Source organism: Protopterus annectens, chromosome 4.part1, assembly GCF_019279795.1.
Source record: "Protopterus annectens isolate FY-2018-M chromosome 4.part1, PAN1.0, whole genome shotgun sequence".
NCBI lineage: Eukaryota > Metazoa > Chordata > Ceratodontiformes > Protopteridae > Protopterus > Protopterus annectens.
Window position 1 is genome coordinate 878,846,059 of NC_056734.1, and position 24,634 is coordinate 878,870,692.

Genomic DNA, 24,634 nt, shown 5'->3' on the forward strand with positions numbered 1-24,634 from the left:
TGAAATCCCCTAGTAGAAAGGCCTTGAGTTTAATGGGAAATTCAGCTAATTTGCTATGATAACTATCATGCTCAGAAGGGGACGCACAGGGTGTTCTCTAGCTAACTATGAAGTGGTAGTTTGTCTTGTTTAGGGTGATTTGGACTTCTAGGTGAACAAATGTGGTGTCCCAAAGAATCTCTTCCAGGGGAAGTAAGCATTTTTGAGCAATTACAATGGGTCTGTCAGTTGGGAAATAATTGATCAATACAGGTGATAGTTGGTAAAGCTGCTTTCCCCATTATGGAGGAATGGATTGCTAAGAAGAATGAAACTAACTATCTGGTCTTAGTAGTAAAAGGGTATGAGGAGGAGTTAGTTTATGTCAATTATATGAATTGGGTTCCTATTAGAAGACCGAAGACGGATTCTTTCAAATGCATTTTGATTGAACTTAAAAGACTGAAATGGCAAATTATCGAAGCGACTTTTAAGCAAATTCTTTCCCTGGGAAAGAATTTGCTTGGCCACTTCATTACTTTGCCATTTTCAGCACTGTAGTGTGGTCTCAGAGTTAGTATATTTAAGTAGGAGGGTGTAGGGGGCACAACCCCCCACATTGGGGTGTGGGGGGTGAAGCCCCCCACTTAATGTAATGTTTAAAGTGTTTTGTTTTTTTTTTTGTTGGAACAGTGATTTTTTTCCCTTGGAAAAAAAATCACTGTTCTGACAGTTCGTCATTGTAAGCTTTCACTTACATTGGGTCGATTAATCACTGTTCGCTTTTTTAAGCATTTGGTGATCTAATATAGACCCTTTATATTTACCTGTTAGGCAGTTGCTTGATAGATGGTCATCAAGGATATGCGCTATGGTAGGTAGAATTAATGTAATCTGGATGATGGTACAGCTGAATGTTTTATATTTGAGTTAGACATATTCCATTGAATGAGACAATCAATAAGTCGAGTGATAAAATTCACATTAACTGTAAACAATCTGTTTGGAATGGGAAGATGTATAGGATAGCTAAGGGTAGGTTGAGATAGACTCACAGGTAGGAAGGTTAGGTATCGCCTGATTGTGGGATGTATGCTTTGGCTTCTACTATGGTCATGGTAATTAACAGGGATCCTTTATCCTGACATTATGTTTTTAATAAATGCTGTGATAGGAAGCAGGATAACAATATACTGGTGATGTTTGTTCAACAGATTAAATGCTTCCCAGATTTCTTTTTGGGCATGATGAAAATGTTGATCTCAAAATAATTGCAGCATTAAAGCTCAGGATAAGCCTTTGTATTGGACAGCTTGGTACAAGAGGGGAATTAGTTGTGCAATTCATATTTTGAAGAAAGGTGAGGATAGGGGATATTTTTTTTCAAGACAGACAGCAATTTAAGGCAGAGTTTCAATTACCAGAAAAAGTATGTTCCCATATGAACAGTTGAAGTGTGAGGTACAGAGATGTATAAAAGATCTGGGTTTCTTGAATGTATGAGAATAATACTTTACAGAGATATACAGGTAATATGAAATAGGTGCATAGATTCATACAGTAGGTATGTACTAGGTAATAACTCTGCAGATTATTACAAGCCTAGTCAAAAAAACCCTAGTCAAAAGTTATCTCTAGCTTCAAGGATGGAAATACAAGCTAGACCAGGGGAGAATTTGAGGATGCTCTTCCGATTACCTAGGCTGACATTGAAGGTGGCAAGCGGTCAACTCTGCTTGACATGTAGTGGAAGTTTGTTCCAGAACTGAGAAATATGTTATGATATGAATCTATCATGCCAACATTTTTTCTTTATCTGCTGAGGAAGGGTTAGTTCCTTTAAGTAAGTATTTGAGGTACCATTAGTTCTGTGAAGGAAGAGGTGGTCAAATAGTCATGGCTATTTTATGGCTAAGCATAGATCTCCACTGAAGACTCTGTAAGAAACTGTGTAGTGAGAAAGAGCAGACGGACTCTCCTGAGAACTAAGAATTTTGAGGCCACTGATCTTTTTAGTTATCATAGGTTCATAGGTTGGTACTAGGCTATCGGCCCTAGGGCCTATGCAAGCCTAGCCATAACAATTCCCTGGATATTTCTTCCCACAATATTTACTTCTCTGGACCCCTGTCTAGCAGGGTGACTGACATGATCCCCAGGGTGAATTTCCTATCTCCCATCCAATCATCAAGGTTCCTTTTGAAGAGGGCCAATGAGGCGCACTGCTTGACATGTATGGGCAGTCTATTCCAGAGTATCGGGAGTCTCTGAGTCAGAAACCTATCTCTCCAGCATGTTTTGTTCATTGTGATGACAAGGTTTAGATCCCTGGAGCGTGTGGCTCTGAGGGATTGGGATTTCTTTAAGTAGAGCATGTCCAACAGCTCAGGGTTTGACATGGCCTTGTATGTTAAGCAGAGATCACCTCTGAATAGACAATATGCCACAGAGTATAGCTGGAGGTCTCTCAAGTTGTGTGATATTTTTAGAAAAATGCATACCAAAAGGTGCATTATGTTCAGTAATGGGCCTGATAAGATACAGGTGATGGGAAATTAAAACTTCTCTGGATCTAGTGGAGATACCTTTGGAAAATAAATGAGACAGATAAAAGGCTTTACAAAACAACTGTGGAGATGTGCTGGTCAAATGATAAGAAATTATCAACAAGAGTACCTAAATCCCTTATAACAGTGTCTGATTTGATGGATACATCACCTATATGGTCAGTGAAACCGTTTAATTTACCAAACTGAACAATGCTACATTTTTTACATTTAATTTGAGACCATTGTCCTTGCATTAGTTGCTAACATGGTCTAACCTGTGTTGGAGCAATTGTGGGTCAGATGATGATTGAATAACATCACCCAATTTACAGTCATCTGCAGACGTTGTTAACCATAGGCCAGGACTGTTAGCCTGAAGGTCTGAGAAATAAATGCCTAATAGGAGAGGGCCCAGAAATAAGCCCTGTGGTACATCACTGGTAACTTTTTTTTTGTTTCAGACATGGAATCTGTAGCTCTAACCACACAGATTCTGTAGACAACCAGTTTGCTATCCATCACACAATATACAGATTTATATTTATTCAGACTTGCCAGTCTGTCAGTAATGCTTACATGAGAAATAGTGTCAAAGGCCTTGGCCAGGTCTAGATATGCTGAATACACTGCATAACCACCACCCACTGCTTCAGTTACTTTTTCAAAGAAATCAATGAAGTAGAGAGAGAGAACCTACCTTTGACATAGCCAAATTGATGAGGTACTAGGGATAAGAGATTTTCAATGTCCAGCTTAACAAAGTTTGAGATAATGCACCCCATAGTTTTATATATGAGGCTAGTGAGACTTATGAGTCTATAGTTACCAGGGTCTTTGTTTGGTCCATCCTTGTATAATGGCATTACAATGGCTGTTTTCTGGGATCCATGAATGTAACCAGTGGAGAGGCTTAGATTACAGAAGTTAAGTAGTAGTAATAGTGCAGAAAGGCCATATTTGCAACCTGGTATGCTATCAAGGCCCATGGATGATGTAGTCTTAGTTCTTGAGAGGACTGTGAGAATAGCTTTCATAATAATTAAATTGGGATTGTGGAACCTGTGGAATAGCTATTACTATGGGTGGAGTAAAATTTATACTAAATTTATTAGCTAGAATATTAGCTATTTCCTTTGGGTCAGATAGTATAGTATTGTTGTGGGCTCCAAACATTGCTGGGTGTTAGTTATTGACTTCCTCTTACAGACAAAGAAGGATGTATAGTTATTTTTGGTTTTAGTGACTGTTTTACTTTAATACTCAGCTTTGAGCTTCCTAACAATTCCCTTAAGTTATTTGTTAGTTTGCTAAAGTGTGATCTTAAGGCATGTAGAATGAGACCTTCATAAGCATTAATCATTTCTTCTGTTGTTATATAATTTATTTATACAGGTATCCACCAAAACGAGTTGTTTTTAAATATTTATTTTATTTTATTTATTTATTTTACATTTGTTGACCGGGCTAGTCTAACTGAATATTTGTCCATTTTCAGTAGAGGCCCGGGGAGAAAAGCTCCACATAAAACAAAGCAGAATATTGCAGCTATTTATTTATTTATTTATATTATTTATTTATTGACAATTGTTAACCAGGTTTGTCCAACTGGGCTTGTGGCCCATTTTCAGTGGAGACCCGAGGAGAAAAGCTCCAGTAATACATTTTAAAACAAGTACAATTTTAAACAATATTGATATAATAGCAGTTATAGCAAAACAATTCACATATGTTGGGATACATGCATAAAGTTAAAGTTGCATTAAAAAGAAGCTAAGTAACAATTTTAAATTGCTATAGTTCAATAGGTCAACAATGAACATTTTTTTGTTTGTATAAAATTGTGCAAATGCATAGTAGACACATTGGAGAGAGAGGTGCAATGAGGTACTAAGTATGGTCCTTTTGAGGGTACATAAAGTGAAGGAAGACTAGGTAGGGTCATGGCAAGGGCAGGTTCTTGAATTGAGAAAATAAGCTTTTAGTTCATTTTTAAAGTGTGAGGTGTGGGAGATTGAACGTAAGTCAAGGGGAAGTTTGTTCCAAGCATGGGCAAGGGAACGTTTGTAGAGTAGTTTGCCTACTGACCTTTTTGGGTGGTAGATATCAAGCAATTGTTGGTTAGAAGTATGGACGGTCCGGGATGGGATGTAGATGGAGACTAAGGAAGATAGAGATGGACAGAAGGAGGGTTTATAAAGAATAGAGTGTAGCATATGAAACTGATAAGATAGCAGAAACTGGGGAAGTTCAAGCCATTGAAGAGAGTTTAAAGAAATGCAGTGGTGTGAGTTGTATGGGGAGTTAGTAATGAATCTGGCTATTTTATGGTAAGTCTGTTGCAGTTTGTTTAGAGTGGAGGCCAGGATATTGGTAAGAACTGGGGCGGCGTATAAGAGAGAGGGGAGGAGTGCCTGGCCCAGGGTAAGTCTAGATTCAGGGGTTAGGTATTTTTTGTTCCGATATAGCAGACCTAGTTTCTGTTTTTTTTTTTTTTTATACATTGGAGTATGTGTAGGTTGAACTTGAGTTTGTCATCGATAATGACCCCTAGGGGTTTTGTGTGGGTGTCAGGTTGGATATTAGTATTGTTAGAAGATGTAATAAAAAAGGAGGTTTTGTGATGAGAAAGAGAATGGGGAAGGAAAAGTAGGAGTTTGGTCTTTTTGGGATTTAGGATCAATAGGTTGTGAGAGAGCCATTGTTCAGTGAATAGTAGGGCCTGTTGGGTCAGGGAGTGTAGTTCAGGAATGTTATTTGAGATGGATATAAGTGTGGAGTCGGCGGCATATTGAATAAGGGAGGATTCTTTGCATGAGGTGTAAAGACCATTGTTGAAGATGTTAAACAAAAGGGGTCCCAAGATGGAGCCTTGGAGAACACCAGTGGAGATGGGAAGGAAAGTTGAGGAGGATGAGAGCCATTTGACAGATTGTTCCCTGCCAGATAGGTAACTATTAAACCAGGCAAGTGCGGAGGGGGATAGGTAGAGATTTGTGAGTTTGGATAGTAGTAGAGGATGAGAGACAGTATAGAAGGCTTTGGAGAGATCTAGGAAGAGACAGGAAATGAGTTTATTGTTGTCTAGGGCCTCTGCAATGATATGAGTGAAGGAGAGGAGAGCAGTGGTGGTGTTGTGGTGAAGACAAAATCCATGTTGGGTAGGGGTAAGTAAGTGGTGTGTGAGGAGGTGATTGTGAAGCTGTGTGTGAATGCATTTTTCTAATATCTTGGAGAGGGGGGACAGAATGGCAATGGGTCAGTAGTTTGAGGGGTCAGTGGAGTTTCCACCTTTATGAAGAGGGATAGTGAAGAAAGATTTCCAAAGGGTGGGGACAGTTGATTCCAGAATAGATTGATTAATTAGTATAGATAGGAAATTGAGTCAGTAGCAAGTGTGAGGAATGTAGGAGATAGATTGTCAGTGGAAGGAGAGGAAGGTTTTAGCTTGAGTAGTAGAGATTTGATGTGAGTAACGGGAACTGGCTCAAAAGAAAACAAAGTTGTGTTAGTGGGACTTGGAGAGGTGGGTGTCGAAGTAGAGTTTGGCTTAGAGGTTACCAGATTTTGGATGGAAGAGATAAAGTGTTTATTCAGGAGGGTAGCTGTTTCCTGAGAGGAAGAGTTAGGGTATGGGGAGGGATTAGAAGGCTTTCCAGGATAGAGGATGTTGTTGAGAGTTGACCAAAATTTTTGAGGATTGGATTTGTTGTTAAGCTGAGCAGAGCTATAGTATAACTTTTTGTCATTAGTTGTATGTTTTTGGAAGGTTCCTCAGCTGCCTGTATTTTTGAAGAAAAGGTGGTTGTTTAGTTTTAGTCCAGGTTTTCAAAGCATGATCTCTTTGTTTCATAAGGGACCTAGTCTCTTTGGAGAGCCAGGGAGCATGGTTTGATTTTACTCTGATTTTCCTAGAGGGAACTAAGGAGTTTAGAGTATTCATGAAGATGCTATTGAAAGTGCTTACAGCATCATTTAGGGGGAGGAGATTTAGGATGGACCAATCTATGTTGTGGAGAATGGAGTTAAATTGGGATGAATTGAAAGTCGATAGTTTTCGACAGTCTTTGATAAGGTGGGGTTTAGGAATATGGGAGTAGTGTCTTAAGATGGTGGTAGGGAGATGATCACTGAGGGAGTCAGGTAAGGTGGTGGGATTGTGGTATTGGTGGGGGGAATTAGTAAGGATCCAGTCTATGATGGAGCTGGAAGAGGAATTTTTATGGAAGCGAGTGGGAGATGTTATAAGTTGGTGGAAGCCGTGTAGGTGGATACTGAGTTGGGGGGAGTCAATTGTGAGTTTGGACCAATCAATGTTGACATCACCAAGGATAAGTGTCTCATATGGTATGTTGTGGGAGAACCAGGATAGGATGTGTTCAAGAATGGGAAGATTGTTACCAGGCGGAAGGTAGACAGAGGCAATTGCAAGTTTTTTGTGGGGATTCAGATGGCAGTTAAGGATGATTATTTCAGCTGAGAGGAAGTCAGGAATTGGGGAAGGGTATGATGAGAGTTTAAAAATGTTTGAGTAGAGGATGGCCACGCCACCACCTTTTTTTACAGGTCTATCAGATCAGAAGATGTTATAACCTGGTGGGAGTATTTCACTATTTGAGATTTGTGGCTTGAGCCAGGTTTCAGATAGGGAGAGGATGTTTGGGGTATTGAGAGCTATCCATGAATGCAGCTCAGTGACTTTATTTGCTAGACTCTGAATATTCAATGAGTAAATAGTTAAGTATTTGGATGGAGATGATTGTTGTGACTGAGGTTGGTGACTGTTAAAGGAGTAGGATGGGGCAGTGTAGAGGCAGTTTTGGGGAGAGAAGAGAGGCCAGGGTTGGGATGGATATCTCCAGAACAAAGTAGGTTTTTAGTGAGGAGAGAGTGTGTAGTAGATGCTAGATGGAGTTTGTATAGTTTTGACTTAGTTTTGTGGGAAGGTTTAAAAACCTGTATTATGGATAGTTTATATAGACTTGAGAGAGAGGTAGTAAAGAGATTAGGGGAGCAAATAAAAATGAAGTAGTTGGATATATGTTGTATGAGTGAGAAGTTGGTGAACATAGGAGTGTAGGAGTGGATCAGACAGATTGGAGTGCTATGAGGTGGAGATAGAGAGAATAAGGAGTAGTGTAGTAGATATTAGAAAATAATACTACAAAAAAACTACAGATACAGTTCACTTGTCAGACAAAACAGTTGTTTACAAGGTAACATAGTAATTATGATAGATAACAATCAAAAAAAATTTTTTGGACCAAACAATAGTAGAAGAAAAAATTATTTAGAAGGGTGTGAGACATTCCAAAATCAAAGTTGTGTATATGTCACAAAAGAACAAATAATTATTTACAAGGCAGGGACACATTATTTAAAGGCAGTGACTCATCTATAATGCAGTGACACATCCGTAAAGTTCTTCCTGGGTACAATTATCCTAACCTATAATAGTCTCTGAGAAGAATGGGTTTTGTACAGTATCAAGTTAGCTATATGATCAGATTAACAGAGGAGAAGAAGGTAATGCTCTAAAAAGTAACTATGAGGTGAGTAGTATTTAGTGCTAGACCTTAGGATAACAGGAAGAGGGATCTTAGTCTGGGTTGGTACAAGGACATAGCCAGTGGGTTTTAAGGTATATTTTGAGTTTCTTTTTGAATAGTGGAGTTGAAGAAAGAGATGTGAGTTCACTAGGAAGCAGGTTCCAGATTTTTCCCACAGTGTTAGAGAAAAGGGAATCTCCAGCTTTATTGTTGGGTTTTTGTCTAGATACCAGTAGTTTATTTGCTGAGCGTAGGTTTGTAAGATTTTTATATGGGGTGATTAGAATCGTGAGTATTGGTGTCTTGCTTGGATGATAAAGGGTCTTATGGGCAATAATGAGTTGGTGGAATAGAATTTGATTATGCAGCTCCAGCCAACCCAGTTGTTACAGATTATGGCAGTGGTAGGTTCTAAAAGGGGAGCCAGCTGCAAATCTGGCAATGTTATTGTAGGAGGTTGCCAGCTTGTTGAGGTTGCTTTTAGATAGATTAGTGTATATAGCAGAGGCATAGAAGAGAATAGAGATAGGGTGGGTATGGGCAATAGTAGTTCTAGCTATCGGAGTAACGAAGGGTTTAATTTTATAGAGTGAGCCTAGTTTTCTGTTAACTGATTTTATTATGGTGTTAATATGAGTATCATAGTTAAGGTTATGGTCTATTCTTACTCCTAAGAGTTTGGTGGTAATGTCAGGAAATATGACTGTGCCATTATTAGATTTGATAATGAAGTCAATTGGTGTGGACTTTTGTGTGGGGGTAAACAGCAATAGTTTAGTCTTTTTGGGGTTAAGGAAGAGACCACACTGTAAGAAACATTTTCTACTAATTCAAAGACATTTTGGGTAAGGGACTGCAGTTCAGATTGACCAGTAGCGGATGCTATTAATGTGGAGTCATCTGCTCATTGTATGCATGTAGCTTGAGGGATGTATACATTTAGATCATTAATAAAAATTGAGAATAGAAGAGGACCTAATATAGAACCTTGGGGTACACCAAGGGTGACAAGAAGGTGGCTAGATAGACTATTATCCCAAAGCACTGCCTGTTGCCTGTTATCTTAGTAGGACTTGAACCACAGTAGTGCAAGTGTATCAAGTGAGAGGGACTTAAGTACATTTAACAGTAGCTGATGGTTGACCATGTCAAATGCTTTTGAGAGATCAATAAAGATTGCAGAGGAAAGGGTGTTATTGTTACAGTTTTTGTTAATGTAGTCAGAAAATGATAGGAGGGCAGTGGTGGTGCTATGGAAAGGTCTAAAGCCATGCTGAGAGTTAGCTTATAGGCTATTTTGGAAAAGGTGATCTAGCAGTTGATGGTTGGTACATTTTTCCATAATTTTAGCTAAGGGAGAGAGTAGGGCAATTTGACGAAAGTTAGAGAGTTCTTTTGAATTACCACCTTTGTGTAGGGAGATTATATGGGAGATTTTCCAAATGGATGGGATGGTACCTTCTGTTATGTTTCTATTTATTAGGATAGAAATAGGATAGGCTATTACTTTTGCTACTATTTGCAGATATTTGTCAGGTAGTAGGTCAGCAGAGGGGGTAGATGGTTTTAGTTTGCAAAGAAGGGTACAGATGAGGGATGTAGGAACAGGTTGTAGTTAAAATGAAGGTGGTAAGTTAGTTGAGGAGGAAGGCAGATTGGAGGATACAGGATTTAATGAGTTAGCAAGTGATTGGAAGGCTTCAGTAAAGAAAGCATTAAAGGCATCAGCAATTTGTTTTGGAGTCTCATGGGTTATTTCTGATGGGGTTGGTATCTTCGAGTGGCCTGGATGTAGGAGTCTAGTGATACCTGTCCAGACTTTATGTGGTTTATGTTGGCTACTTTGCTGAAGTTGAAAGTAGAAGTTTCTTTTATCTAATGGTATTGATGTTTTAGCAGTATTTCTAAGCTGTTTAAATTTTAAATGATCAGCTGGGTCTTTAGTAGTATGCCATTTGGCCCAAAATGTGTTTCTAAGTTGTATTTTTTGCTTAGTTTTCTTTGTTAGCCAAGGAGCAGTTTTTGTTGCGATCCTAACAGTACACGTAGGAGCATGGTAGTCCAAGATTTCTAAGAAATATTTAGTTGAAGTATTTCACTGAGTCCTCTAGCTGGAGGTGTTTTAGGGGGGACCAATCACACACACACTAAGTTCACTTTGGAAGCTTGCAGGGTTAAAATGTTTATTGGAACAAGTGGTTCTGTAAGTGGTAGGGTAGGGCATATTAATTTTTTGTCTAATTATATATGTTAGTGAGTGATCACTAATGTCATCTGGTAGGGTGCCTGCTTTATATATTGGGGACTATTTGTTAGAATCCAATCTAAGGTGCTTTCTTTATTGTTAGGTTTGTGGATTTTGGTAGGAGAGGAGATAGTTTGGGTAAAGCCATGTAGGTTTATGTGGTTAGTAGGATTATCAGTATTACAGCTATTCTAGTCTATATTAAAGTCACCTAGCACTATGGTTTCTTGTGGGTAGTTTGTGGAAAGCCAGCTAAGGATATTTTCAAGGGTGGTGATATTATTACCAGGAGGAAGATAGGAGCATATAATGTAGATGGACTTACAAGTGTTTAGTTGAAGTTTAGTGATAAGAATTTCAGTATTGGTATCTGTAGGTGGGTGGATATCTAGTGAAGTAACTTGGAGCCCTGCTTTATATATTATGGTGACACCCCCACCCTTCTTGTTCAGGGAATCTAGTCTCAAAATATTGTATCCTGGAGGGGTGATTTCATAATCTTGGGTTGCTGGCTTTAACCATGTTTCAGTTAGGCATAAGATGTCAAATTCATGTACTTCTAGGAGAGCATGAAGGTGAGTCACTTTATTGTTTATACTTCCTATATTTAGGTGAGCTATGAAGATGGAGTTAGAAGGCCTTGTAGGGGTGTGGAAGGTAGAGAGAGAGGGTTTAACTGGACTAGTGGGGCAGTTATTGGTGGGGCCAGGGTTGGGATGAATGTCACCATCCAGTAGGAGTTGTTGGTGTAGTCTGCATGTGTGAATTAGAGGTTGATAGAATATGTTCTGGGTTTTCTTGGTTTGGAGATGTTTATAGGTAATATAGGCAAAACTATGATACTTTGGGAGGAGATAGCTGGCTGTTGATGTTATGTTGATGTGTTCAAGGGTGGCTGTTATAGCTGGTAAGGATGTTTGTTTATAGGGATGGTGGAAATTAGAGTAGTTGGGATGTTCATAGGCTGTTAGGCTATAGGGTAGGAAAAAGAAAGGTAGGAGTGAGTGCAAGAGTAAGCATTTTAGGTAAGTGGACATGGGTGCAGTAGGCACTGTGATATTGAAGTTGTAAGGTAGTGAGTGAGAGGTGGAGTATGAAATGATGTGGGATGAGTGATGGATTACTTAGGGAATACCCCTAATGAGAAGTAGATTTGGATTGGTTAATGGGAATGTTGGAGTCGCAAGAGAGGTATTAGGTTAGGAGCACTGGGGGGGGGGGGGGATTGGGGGTAGGATAGGTGACCGGAGTGAGCCCACAGGACAAATGGAGTGGGTTCAGACAAATAAGTATGAGAGTTCATAGAGAACACTCAATGGATTGTTAATTCCTATGAGGGTGCTATCAGGTATGTAGAAACCCAGGGAGAGCAATAGAAAAGGGGATTCCTGAGTGTTCTAGTGAGGAATGAGGTGGATATTAGGGGTGTTGTACACGTAATCTACTACAGCACTGCTGTATTTTAAGTTCAGCTAGGAGAGAGATGGGGTAAGAAGGGTGAGAAACACACCTAGTGAAGGTAGCCACCTGCAGGGGAAAAGTAAATTGCAGCAGAAGCGGCTGGTATGAGAGATATATTTAGAAAACAAGGTAGGGAGTCTCTGGTTATTAGCTTCTGGAGGCTATACAAGGAGGAGAAAAGTTCAGTCGCTAGGGGTAGAGAGGCATGGCTGCTGGGCATCTGGCTAGACAGTTTATTAGATACAGCTGTAGGTATTTTAAACAGGGCTATCATACACCTAGGTTTGTATAACATGTACTTCCTTGCTCTCTTCAGTGCTAGGACTCAGCTTCCTTAGATTAGGTAGAGGTGTCTGGTTTTGATTGAAAGGGGTCCTTATTTTCTGGGCAGGAATTCTCTGAAATTCATTATATCTGGTGTGGATAGGGACTGCCTTATCAGTATAACTATTTAAGTGGGAGTAGAAGTCAGAGGTATAGGTAGCAGCTTTAGCAATGGGATCCTTCAGAGGAGGATTACAGCAGAATGTATTTAAGTCGTCAAGCAACTGAGGAAGGTTTGCTTTGAAAAGTCCCTAAACCCAAAGCTATTTACAGGGGAAGTAGCACCAGTTTAAAAGGAAAGGGTGACTAAATTATGGTCTGATATAATAAGGCATGATAATACATAAGGAGATGTACAAGAAGTGGCCATATTTGTGCAGAGTAGATCAAGGACACTGGGCCGCTAGCAGGATGATTAGCTATCTGGAAAAGAGAGTTAGTATTCATAATGCCAATGAAGCAATGGACATGACAACTATTTGCAGGGGAGGTCAGCCAATTCATTGAAGGATAGCTGAAATCGCTTAGTAGAAAAATGGTGGGTTTAATGGGAAATTCAGCTAATGTGATATGATAACTATCATGCTCAGAAGGGGACATACAGGGTGTTCTCTAGCTAGGTATAAAGTGGTAATTTGTCTTGTTTATGGTGATTTGGACTTTTAGGTGATCAAATATGCTGCCACCAGGAATCTCTTCTGAAGTGATGATATCCTTAACAAATACTGATACTTCCTACAACTGCCAATAGACATAAAGATGTGACAGGCATTATACCCATAGAAAGAGTTAGTCATATAGTAACATTTATAAAAGGATTACTAAGTGTGTATGTATAGTAAGTAAATGTGTAAGTTATGGCTAAGATGGGAGGACAGGTAGAAGGTAGTGATAAATGAAGAGGAATGAAATATGGCAGTTAAAACTGGTACTAAGTTATTAGGAATGGTCTGGATGTGACATCATCACTTGACATGGATTCATTGATGGTTTTGAAACCAGTGAGTTATTATAGGGTGCAGAATGCTCAGGAAGGAAAGCCTTTTTTTTAATTTTTTTATTGGATATTCAATTTGTAAAATAATCACAACAATATTTACAGTCAGAGATCTGTGAACATAATGAAAGAAAAAAAATAATAAACATCTAACACAAAAAAAAAACAAAAAATATTTACAGGAGTGTCCATTAACCATCAAGTTATTCAAGTTATTATATATTACATTAAATCTAAAATGCAGTTATTTACCTAGTCAAGCAGATCTCTAAGTTTTCTCCATACAGTGTAGCAAAAAATAATCCTGGTTGCTCTTCACTTAATTTTAATGATTTCCAGGTGACAGCCTTATAGGTTCATAGGTTTGTAGGTGTTTACTAGACTAACAATCACAAGGGCCTTTTTAAGCCTAGCCATACATCCCAAATCTCTGACAAGTTCTGATACCCTTGATAAGTGTAAGCATGGGCCTTGTAGAGTAACCATTTACAGGTTACCTGTTTTGCATCAGAAATATTGGTGCCAAAAAAGGGATTAATTTCTGGTTTCCCATCCAGTTGCCCAAGTTGCACTTGAATTGGATTATGGAGGAGCTCTGCTTCACATGGATGGGAAGCCTGTTCCATAGGCAGGATAGTCTTTGGGATACATACCTATCTCTCCAGCAGGTCCTATTTATATCACAGGCAAGGTTTAAGTCTTTAGAACAGGTAATTATGGTACTGTTTGTTTTGTGGATATGCAGGAGGTCCATCAGAGTGGGGTCTGACAATGCCCTGTATGCCAGGCATAGATCTCCCCTCAGAAGTCTGTAGGAGACAGACTACAGGGATCGGGCCTTGAGGTGGTCTGCATAGGACATATTACTTACGCCCTGTATTCTTTTACTGAGGAACCTCTGTGGACTTTCCAGATTGGATATGCCTGGTTAGGTGCATACTAAAGGGGGCTTACCTTCAGTTGCAATATTTATTCCAATTCTGAGTTATAACCTTTCTTGGTATAGATAGTATGGACCACAAAATGTGATATTTCATTTGTTTAACACATACAGGAATAGCAGTGTTAAAAAGGATTAGTGATTTAGATAAAACAAATGCATCTCCAAAAAAGCCTGTAAAAATAGATTAATGTTATTCCAATAAGTTAAAGATTATTCAAATAAGCCAATGCTTATAAAGATTGGTGATTTTGTGTTATTCCAATAAGTTGTTAAGACAGTACAGTCAAAAATATGCATTGCCAATCAGCATTAAGGTCTTGTATACATCTCCAACAAACTTGTTTCTGCTTGAACATTAATTCAATTTTATGAGGTCTAAAGAAAAATGTATGCAAACATTTCCAAGTAAAGAGTTACATCTAAGAGATGAAGTTGTATGTTTTAGAAGATATTAGAATTACTTTTTTATCTTCTTTACTTGGAGGTCTGTTATTAATTTGGGTAAAATAGTTACAATAACTGACATTGCAACTTTTTGTTCCTCTCCTCACAACTTTATATAATTTAGATGAGACCCTGTCCCAGTGTGTTTTGCTGCACTAAGAATATTAGATATTCAATTAATTTAGGGATATGGCCTCTTATCCTTGGTTGCATTAGCTAGCTTAAGTTCCCCTTCCACATGTTGTCTACAGGATTGTACATCTAGCCACATGTCTTTATCTAAATTACATGTGTTCTTAATATAATCAATAGACTGCAGCATTTCATCTTTCATTAACTGAAACCAATATAGCAGACTTTTCTCTTTAAATGTGATCATTGTTTCTAACTTTGAGGTGGAGATGTTATTTTGGGTATATGCCATAGGAAATATAAATAATACTTGTTGGTCAAATGAAGTGTCAGTCTAACGAAATTTCAATCAAATGAAATTTTGGTCATTTGGTATCGGTCAAATTGGTGTCAGTCATTCGAAAGTTAGGGCAAATTATGTAGATACATATATATATATATATATATATATATATATATATATATATATATATATATACACACACACACATATGCACAGATATATGTATATATGATCATAAAACCTTCAATTAAAAAGTCATTACACTTTTAAATGCCTAGATTTCAATACAGGTTTAAGGGAGGCTTTTTCATTTAAGCCAGGGGTGTCCAACCTTTTCAGTTGCAAGGGCCGCATTGAGTCAACAGAAATGGTCTGGGGGCAAAAGGCAAGTGAGGACCAAAAAAATGGTCTCACATTAACTGAAGAGCAAAAAAAAAAAAAAAAAAAAGGGTCTTTAATAGGATGATCCTGGGGAAACAGCTGGAGACATCATTAAGGTTTTAGGACTAGTAAGGCACACCCATTCACGCATGCCTCCACACAGAAGACGCTCTAGCTGAGAATCGAACACGACAACGTCTTGCTGTGAGGCGACAATGCTACCGGAGCACCACTACCGCGGGTATATATATGTATATATATATATATATATATATATATATATATATATATATATATAAAAAACACACGATCTGCCCAAAGATATGAAGAAAAATCCACGTAACACCCAAGAACTATGTGCAGCAGCCAACCAAAGCAGCTAATATAAACCTCAAATGCAAAATGAGCAACAGCAAACGGAGCACGGGTCCCACACAAGAAATAGTAATAAGTAGCAAAACAATCATAAGAATCAAGTGTGAGCACCTGATGGCAGTTCAACTCAGAGCGTAGATAAAAATCCAAAAATATTCCAGTCAACAAAGTAAAAGTAGTTGTAATTTATTGTAGTAAGCGCTTTCACCCGTAGGCTTCATCAGACTTTACACTTAAACAAGTACTATACGAGTTTAAAAATACTTAAAACTCAGATGTTTAATGTACTGAGTCACTAGCATATAGTACTGCATGTTGGAAGGACATGTGACATGACAGAGGTGCAGCTAGTTTACAGCCTGCTGACAATGGCCACCCAGCATCCACCATGAATGAATAAACAGTATTAGTACTCACTCACCCTCCTATCCAAGGTTAGAAAGAAGACCAGTGATTATTTCTAGTTATCCTGGTGTTTAGGCTATTAACTTTACTCAAGCCACAACTGTATTAGTCAGGGCACCAAATCCATGTCACTGAAACTTCAAATTTGGGTTAACGTTTCCTGCTTTAACTCTTTTACTGTAATTCTTATCTCTTTTTTAATAAATTGTATACCGTCCTAAAACACACATCATACTGTTCTTCCTCACAACTCTCCAAGTCTTTTAATACTACACTTGTCGACCTTGTTATTAACCACACCCAAAGGACTGCCCCAACTTCACACAGATCACTGTCCATACCTCCAGAACTCTCCCCCCCCCAAAAAAAAATCTCATATTTATATTAATATCCACACTTTTAATGTAACAGATGCCCACATCAAACATTTTTCTGCTGTCTTCTTCTTCTGGAAATTCCAAAAATCATTTAACAATCTTAAAGGATCTACAAATATTTTTATTCTACAATTTTAAGCATTACAATTCTTTCAGTTATTCAAAAACAAACATTTTTAGTCTATGACTCTATCTCACCAAACAATGCATCATGTCAAACCTTGCTTTCCTGTTCAAGGAATTCAGCAGGAACCAAACAGTAGGTTTGTCTATCACGCCCTCTCAATAAGTAGAGACTGACTTACAAAAGGCATTAACTACTGAGATTAGAGAGAATCCAGTCATATGCTGTGCAACACATTCACGGCAAATTAAACTACACATGGAACAAAACAAAAGATCTGGCACCGTGTTTACATGTTGAAAAACATCAGTGACTGTGCAAATGATCCTGACATACAAGGGAATAGCAACAAACAGTGTGAAATCTGCGATGTGTCAATAAGATCGACAGTCATACCTCATCTATTCACTCTTAAACACTGACCCAGAAGGTACAAGTACGTCCTTTCGTGGAAGGTCCAGGAACATCAATGCTGCCAAATATTTTCAGGATCTCACAAGGAATACAACAACACACAGAAGGAGCCAAACATCAGGCTACATATGCATCTCGTCAGAAACAAACAACGCAACACTCACATCTATAATTTCAGACACTGGTCCTCAAAACACAAACCTCATTTACAGACAACCCCATCACAGAAAAGCTTTTATAGAAATACTAGTTACATCTTCCATGAGTGGTGTACTTCACAAGCTATGTGTGATCTGCAACATCACTAAGGGAAAATAAGCATATAAACAAAATCCAAGTTTCGATGCCTAAGGTAAAAACACTTAGCGAGTGGCAAACAAATGTTCCTGAACTGTCATATACCAACCTTTTCTTCCTACCATTCTGCAGTGCTTGGTGTGCAAGGATTTTAATGACTACAGTAAAGATTGCTACAACATACTTAGCTTACCTGGTGTCTGTGTAAAATGACAAATCTCTCTCTCTCTCTCTCTCTCTCTCTCTCAGCTTTTCTTGGCGCAATGGTCTCGTCTTCCTTCAGCTCTTCTTTGCCGAATACATCTACCTCTTGTGTGAAACGGAAGGGTGTTTTTACAGGGCGCAAGTCAGCTCTTCCAATACATCTATCGGGCGAAAAGTAATGGGAAGGTGCTTTGGCGCATGCGCACACCAGGGAAAGGTCGCAAGCATTTAAAAAAAAATGGAAAAAAGTAAAACTTTAATTTAAGGGTTGCGGGCCGCATGGAAGAGGTCTGAGGGCATGCGAAGGGTTGACACTACTGATTTAAGCCTTTCCCCCAATCTGCCCTAAGTTGAATGATCCATCCCCCTTCTTTACTCTCAGTGCAGTTCTTGATATTACCTTTTCTTATACTAGGAATGGTACGGTCACTGACCAAAAAATAAAAGGTATGACTAGCCCCTTCTTGCGTAACATGCTTAGAGAGGGTATTGTTGCTAGAACCTATCTTTATGTTGTAGAGATGTTCCCTAATCCTGTCCTTGAACATCCTGTCAGTTTTACCCACATAATAGGAGGGACACACTACACAGTAAGTGAGGTAAAGCAAATGCTGGGTAAGGCAGTTTGCAGACACCTTAAACACATACTTACAACCCATATCCGGCTTTCACTCTGAGTTAGTTAACTTGAGAGCTAGGCTTTTAGCCAGGAGATACCACCCTGGGGAAGTTGACACCATTTTGAATGAGATACCTGATCAGCGTAGAAGTAGGGACCATCCATATTTTAAAAATGTAGGTGGAACTGCAGATGATCGTAAGGCCAATGGCTTGTTAATAAGGTAAAGGTACCCTTGTACTATACTACTGACATTAATTCCATTATGGACAGTCAGGAAGCACTGGGATATCCTCACTACAGATTCAGTTATTAGAGGGATTATAGGAGACATACTTACATTTTTGTTTAAAAATAAAATGAATTTGAAAAGAATTCTGTGTAGACTGAAGGATATTTTCATGCCAATGGTTAATAAGAATTTTTGTACTAGGCCATGTGGTATGTGTAATTATTGCAATAACATTGATAATAGTGGTTTCTTTACTCACCTGGATACGGGTTGTAAGTATCTGCTTAAGGTGTCTGCTAACTGCCTTACCCAGCATGTAGTTTACCTCACTTATTGTGTAGTGTATGCCTCCTATTATGTGGGTAAAGCTGATAGGATGTTGAAAGACAGGATTAAGGAACATCAATACAACATAAGGATAGGTTCTAACAACAATGCCCTATCTAAGCATGTTAAGCAAGAAGGGGTTAGTCACACCATTCGTTTTTTGGTCATTGACCGTACCTTTCCTAGTATTAGAGAAGGTAATATCAGGAACTGCACTGGGAGTAAAGAAGGAAGATGGATCATTCGACTTAGGACAGATAGGGGGAAAGGCTTAAATGAAAAAGCTTCCCTTAAACCTGTATTGAAATCTAGGCATTTAAAAGTGCAATGACTATTTTAATTGAAGGTTTAATGATTATATATATATATATATATATATATATATATATATATATATATATAGATATATATATATATTTATATATATATATATATATATATATATATATATATATATATATATATATATATATATATATTACATTTTTTATCATAGAATGTTGTTTCTTTTTATTTGCATATTTGCTTTCTTGGTGAAAGTCAGTTATAAACTCATGTTTTATATTGTACTCAATTTCCATTTAAGGTACAACCCAATGCTTTTTTTTCATGTGTTTTTTTATCATGTGACTTTCATCATGCAGTTTGATTGGCCAGGTTGTTGTATTTAAACTAAGTTATGGGGTGTGCAATATTTTGGTCTGATGAAGCTAACTGTGAAAGCGCTTACTTGTTCTTGTGCACTGGGTTCATTTTAATAAACGTGCTTGAAGCTTACTTTTATGCTCCTTCTACATGTTTGCTTCATTGTATACACTGTTGGATTATTTTTATTTTAGCTTCTTTTCATTCAGTGAGACATTTATCCTTTGGAGTGCTGTTTGGTTTTATATTCTTTATATTGTTTATACTGTTAGTATAATTATGATTTATTATATCTTTAATGTTATCTGTTATAATTATTCCTAAATAATTCATTTTCTTCTCTTTGACAATAAACCTAATGAATTTATTTTTGCTTCCATTCTTATTTTTATTTATAGGTAGGATTTTTGCTTTGTCATCATTTGATGTTAAACCAGATTTTCTTTGAAATATATCAATTGCTAAGAAAACTGCAGATAGAGAATTATCATTTGTCATTTAATGTCAGTAATGTCATCGGCAAAAGTTGAATTTTAGAGATTAAATTCCCATTTATGTTAATACCTTTTAAATCTATATTTGATCTGAGAAAATTAGCAAATGGTTCCATAATTAGGGTAAAAAGCAGAGGTGAAAGAGGACATCTTTGTTTGGGTCCTTTCAAAATTTGTATACAATCAATAGTATTTTAACATATGAAAAACAATCATTATAAAGATAATAAGATGTGTGAAGTTACTTGAGATATTATATTCTTCTAAAACCAGCAAAAGATATTCACAGTTTCCCTAGTCAAAAGCACTATTAATATCAAGACTCATTGATGTTAAGTTCTATTTTATTTTACTTGCATAGTTAATTACTGTGATTATTCGTGGAGTCTGCATGCCCTCTCCGTGGTCGAGTGGCTTTTGAAAGACATGCGTGAATGGGCGTGCCTTCGTTGAAGGTTGGGCATCGGGCTGGCAACTTGGCACCATAAAAATCTACTGACAATCATTAGTGGAAAAGCAGAAAAGACAAACATTATCATAAATATTTCTATTTAAGATAAAGCCATTTTGATCTTAATTAGTTATGGAGGATAGAATATATTTTAATATATTTGGAAGAATCGTCATGAACAATGTATAATCAACATTTAAAAGTGGAATTGGCCTGTGTGAAGAACATTTATTAGGATCTTTGTCAGTTTTTAAAATTGGAGAGATAAAGGTATATTTCCAAGAAGGAGGCACTTTAGCTAAGTCCTTGATTATAGAAAACAAACTTGTATAGTATGTCTAGGGCTGCTTTGGGTAACAGCTTATAAACTTCAGATGTAATACCATAATTACCTGGTGCTTTATTAGGTTTCAATTTAGAAATTTGAGTTTGAAGTTCAGACATAGAGATCAATTTGTCAATTAATTTAATTTAGTCATCAGATAGTTTAGTTGTTATATGTTTTGATAAATATTTTAATTATTTCGTCTGGATCTATTAATATATTGTTTTGACTGATTTTATTATAATAACCTCTGAATTCCTTTACAATATATTCTATTTCTGTTACTTTTCTTCCTGTGTGAATAGACTTCTTTTATGTGATTGGACTTACTGAGTCTGGTTTGTTACATGTAAGGGGAGAAGAAGAGGTGGGATGATATTGCAGAAAGTTATAATTCTGCATTTAGGGGGGTTATCTTGCTAAGGTTTGATGGGTGGCAGAATGTGGAGGAAAGAAGAAGTAGTATATAATAATATCCATACCTATTACTGTTGAGACCACAAGAGGGAAGGGCAGGGAAGTTAAAAATGTATAAAGGTAGCAGAGATTAAGAGTATTCCATAATTTTGATGATAAAGTAGAAAATAGAGAAGAGGGGAATGATGGGAATGTTAACAAATGGTAATGTGACAAGAATATACTTTTCTTTCCCCTTTCTAAAAAAATAAGATAATACCTTTATTAGTAGAAGATGAAATAAGTTGTCATAAATACCCTTTTTTCTGGCTTGTGCCTTAATCCTCTATTCTATTTGAAGTTTTTTTTCCCTTTGGAAATGTGAAGTGGATAAATGATGAAAGTATATCATTTTCAAAGATGTTATATATTGATTTTTTTGCATATGCTTTAAAATTAAAGGAAATGAAAAAAAGTTAAGTGAAATTGATATCCCATTATTAACCTTCTTAACCAACTTAATCATCATAGTTTTGCATGAATTCTCATCAGCAAGCAGACAGAAAGATGACTGTTATGTTTAAACTCTTCAAGTGCTACTGGAGCCATGACAATATTATACCTCTTTTGGCATCCATCGCATAAATGCAATAATGCAATACTCTCTGCTTCCCTCATTGCACAAAAGATGGCAAATGCCACACTAGTTTTGTGCAAAGATTCTGCCCCATTTTCCTGCCATCTTTCTAAGACCAACTTATGGCTGGTGAAGGGGAAAGTAGTGCTCCTTTAAGCGCACAGCTTGAAACTCCTCGTGAAGCAGTACAGCTGCAGGCTTGTGTGTGTGTGTGTGTGTGTGTGTGTGTGTGTGTGTGTGTGTGTATGTGTGTGTGTGTGTATTATACCTGGTCTCCATACAAGAGTGATAACTGGAATTCACCACCTCCATACTGTAATTATAACTTAATTTATCTACCCCATACACCATGAAAATGCCAAATAGCATACATATTTTATTATGTTCTCTATATCTCCTACTACTGAACAGACTGATAGGAATCAGGGGATACTTAGGGAGTGACTGGAGTGCCTAAGTGAACATGGAGGTAAATATAGCTTACATTGTGAAAGATGAGTATGCTTCAGTAGTGACAGGTACCAACATCTGCTGTTAGTGGCATTCCATACTGCAATTATTACAGCTGTGAAAAGGTAAAGAACTTTGATTCTGCATGCCATCATCTGTAAGGCTGAAGAAGTAACTTATAATGTTAAGTCTATGTGTACTTAAACTTTTAGGATGGTTGTGGGATTCCTCCCCACTAACACAAAAATAATTGCTGTTTTCACAGACTACATTTTTCTGTCATATTAGTTAAACTAATACAATTCTAAAAATAGTTAAGATGTTAAAATAAATGGGTATATCCTATAATGGAAATATTGTCCTTCAGTGTAATATATGAGTACAAAAAAGTATTTAATAATGTAATTTCATTATTTTTGTAAATCTCTTCCCCGACCCATTTTGTCCATATTTTTCTCCATTTCTTTTTACTATTATATGCAGCATTATAGAGATATGGACTGGCATCTCCAGCATGGCCTGTCATCCTTCACACTTGTCCCAGCTGCAACACCACAAACACAAGTGGCACACAACATATCTGGGTTACAAACTGCAAGAGTTTCCCACTTCCCACCCTGCATCACCTGTGTCAGGTAGCTCTGCCCCAGTGTATGGTGCATAAGTACCCACCTGGGGCAATTTCAGTGTAAATGGCAATTTTGTCACCTGTCAGCAGCTGTCAGAGCTTGTGGGTAAGATTCTGTACAGGAAATGTGATGCCTACATCAACTGTAATGATACTATGCTCCATCCACTCACTGAGTCAATTCCCTGCCCTGTGCACCAACAGGTACAGAGGCAGGGCAAGGGAGTGACTGGTGCCAGAATGAGGATTAATTTCCCACAGTCTCAAAGCTTGCAGAGAATGCATCTCCAAATACCTTGTCCTAACCCCAAACCTAGTGTTCCCACTCCATTTTGCATCTATAACCACCCCTGTTATGCTATACAGTCTAGCCTTTACCATTGTTTGTCCACTGCTTGTCTGATGTTTCCTCTACTATTGTGCTTGCCTTCCCTCATTATGTTACCCATGCCCTGTAAGTCATGCCTGCCTTTCCTTGGTAAATAACTTTCATCTCTTCTCTACATCCCTCTTATATCCCTGGCATCATTCCCCAATGTTCCCCTCTCAAAGGAGAAAGGCACTTGTCCCACAAAATAAATAAATAAATAAAATAAAATAAAATTAAATTAAATTAAAAAAATTATCATCCCACACATAACTGTCAACTTCACACATATATGTGCAATACACCCAAAATATTTGATTCAGTTACTCAGCCTACAAAGTTCATTATTTTGACAAATTGTTTACAACTATCTACCAAAAAAATTCTTAAATTATTACGAAAACCATGATTACTTAAAAAATAAGTTGATATATATACAGTAGCCTTACCTCATCTCCATCTTATGTTGTACTATCTGTTAACAATTTTCGTCTGTGCCCTATCCTAGTATTTTCAACTTTTAGTATTGCCTTTGTACTCCTGCTTGGTTAGACAGTTGACATAGAGCAGCATCTCTTATCATCGATTAATCGAGGTTATCAGATTCCTTTTTATGACAAAAACAAAGAAAATTACTATGCATGCATGAAGACTTTAACATTAACCATGAAAATGCATTGAACATTGGTGTACGTCAGTAAGCAAAGCTGATATAACTATACTAGGAATACTAGGAAAGCAGATACTTACTCAGTTCTCTGCACTAAAATAGTTCAATGTAGTAATGATGTGTGAAGTCCATGCCAGTGCACTCAGTGCAGGGATCTAACCAGCTAATGATCGGATGTAGTTTGCCTCTCATTCTGCAATTGATTTCCATTAAAATGGTGACTGTCTTACATTTGCAGACTGACATCAAGAAATAAAAACTGAAATCCTTTGATTTTTTTTATGTATTCATACTAATTTGAAAGTGGTTTACAATTCCCTGATATATCTTGTGTATAGAGTCATAACTGAGATATACACAAAGCCTTACTTGCAAAACTGCATAATGCACTGATAAAGAGTACACAGCTATGAAAGTCAAGGATTGCACTCCATTCAGCTATATCTTACTTTCTTACACACCTCCATCCTGATCATTCACTATTTCTTCACCCTGGAGATATCCCATCTGAACATTCCATTCAACGTCTGATCCATACTTTATAAGCTGTTCTGTGGATTTACATGAATCACAGCTCTCAACCTTCCATCCCCAAAATGAGGAACACCAGCCCTCATAATGTGGAACAAGTGGGCAAAATGTGGAACACATACTAACACCTTAATAGCAACTTCAACTAGGAGGGTCATAGAATGCCTAAAATATGCTGGTTTTACTTATAATAAGGAGCTTTTAATGAATTAATATGACTTAATTCTATTTAGAACGGATATCAGTTAAAAAAATTCCTATTACAGAATGTGTGCCAGACCTTTTCAATGTGGAACTTTGAGGAACATGAACTTTTTAAGACCACAAATGAGGTGTACGTTACTCGTAATGAGATACACCTGAGAGGTATGACATGAATCTG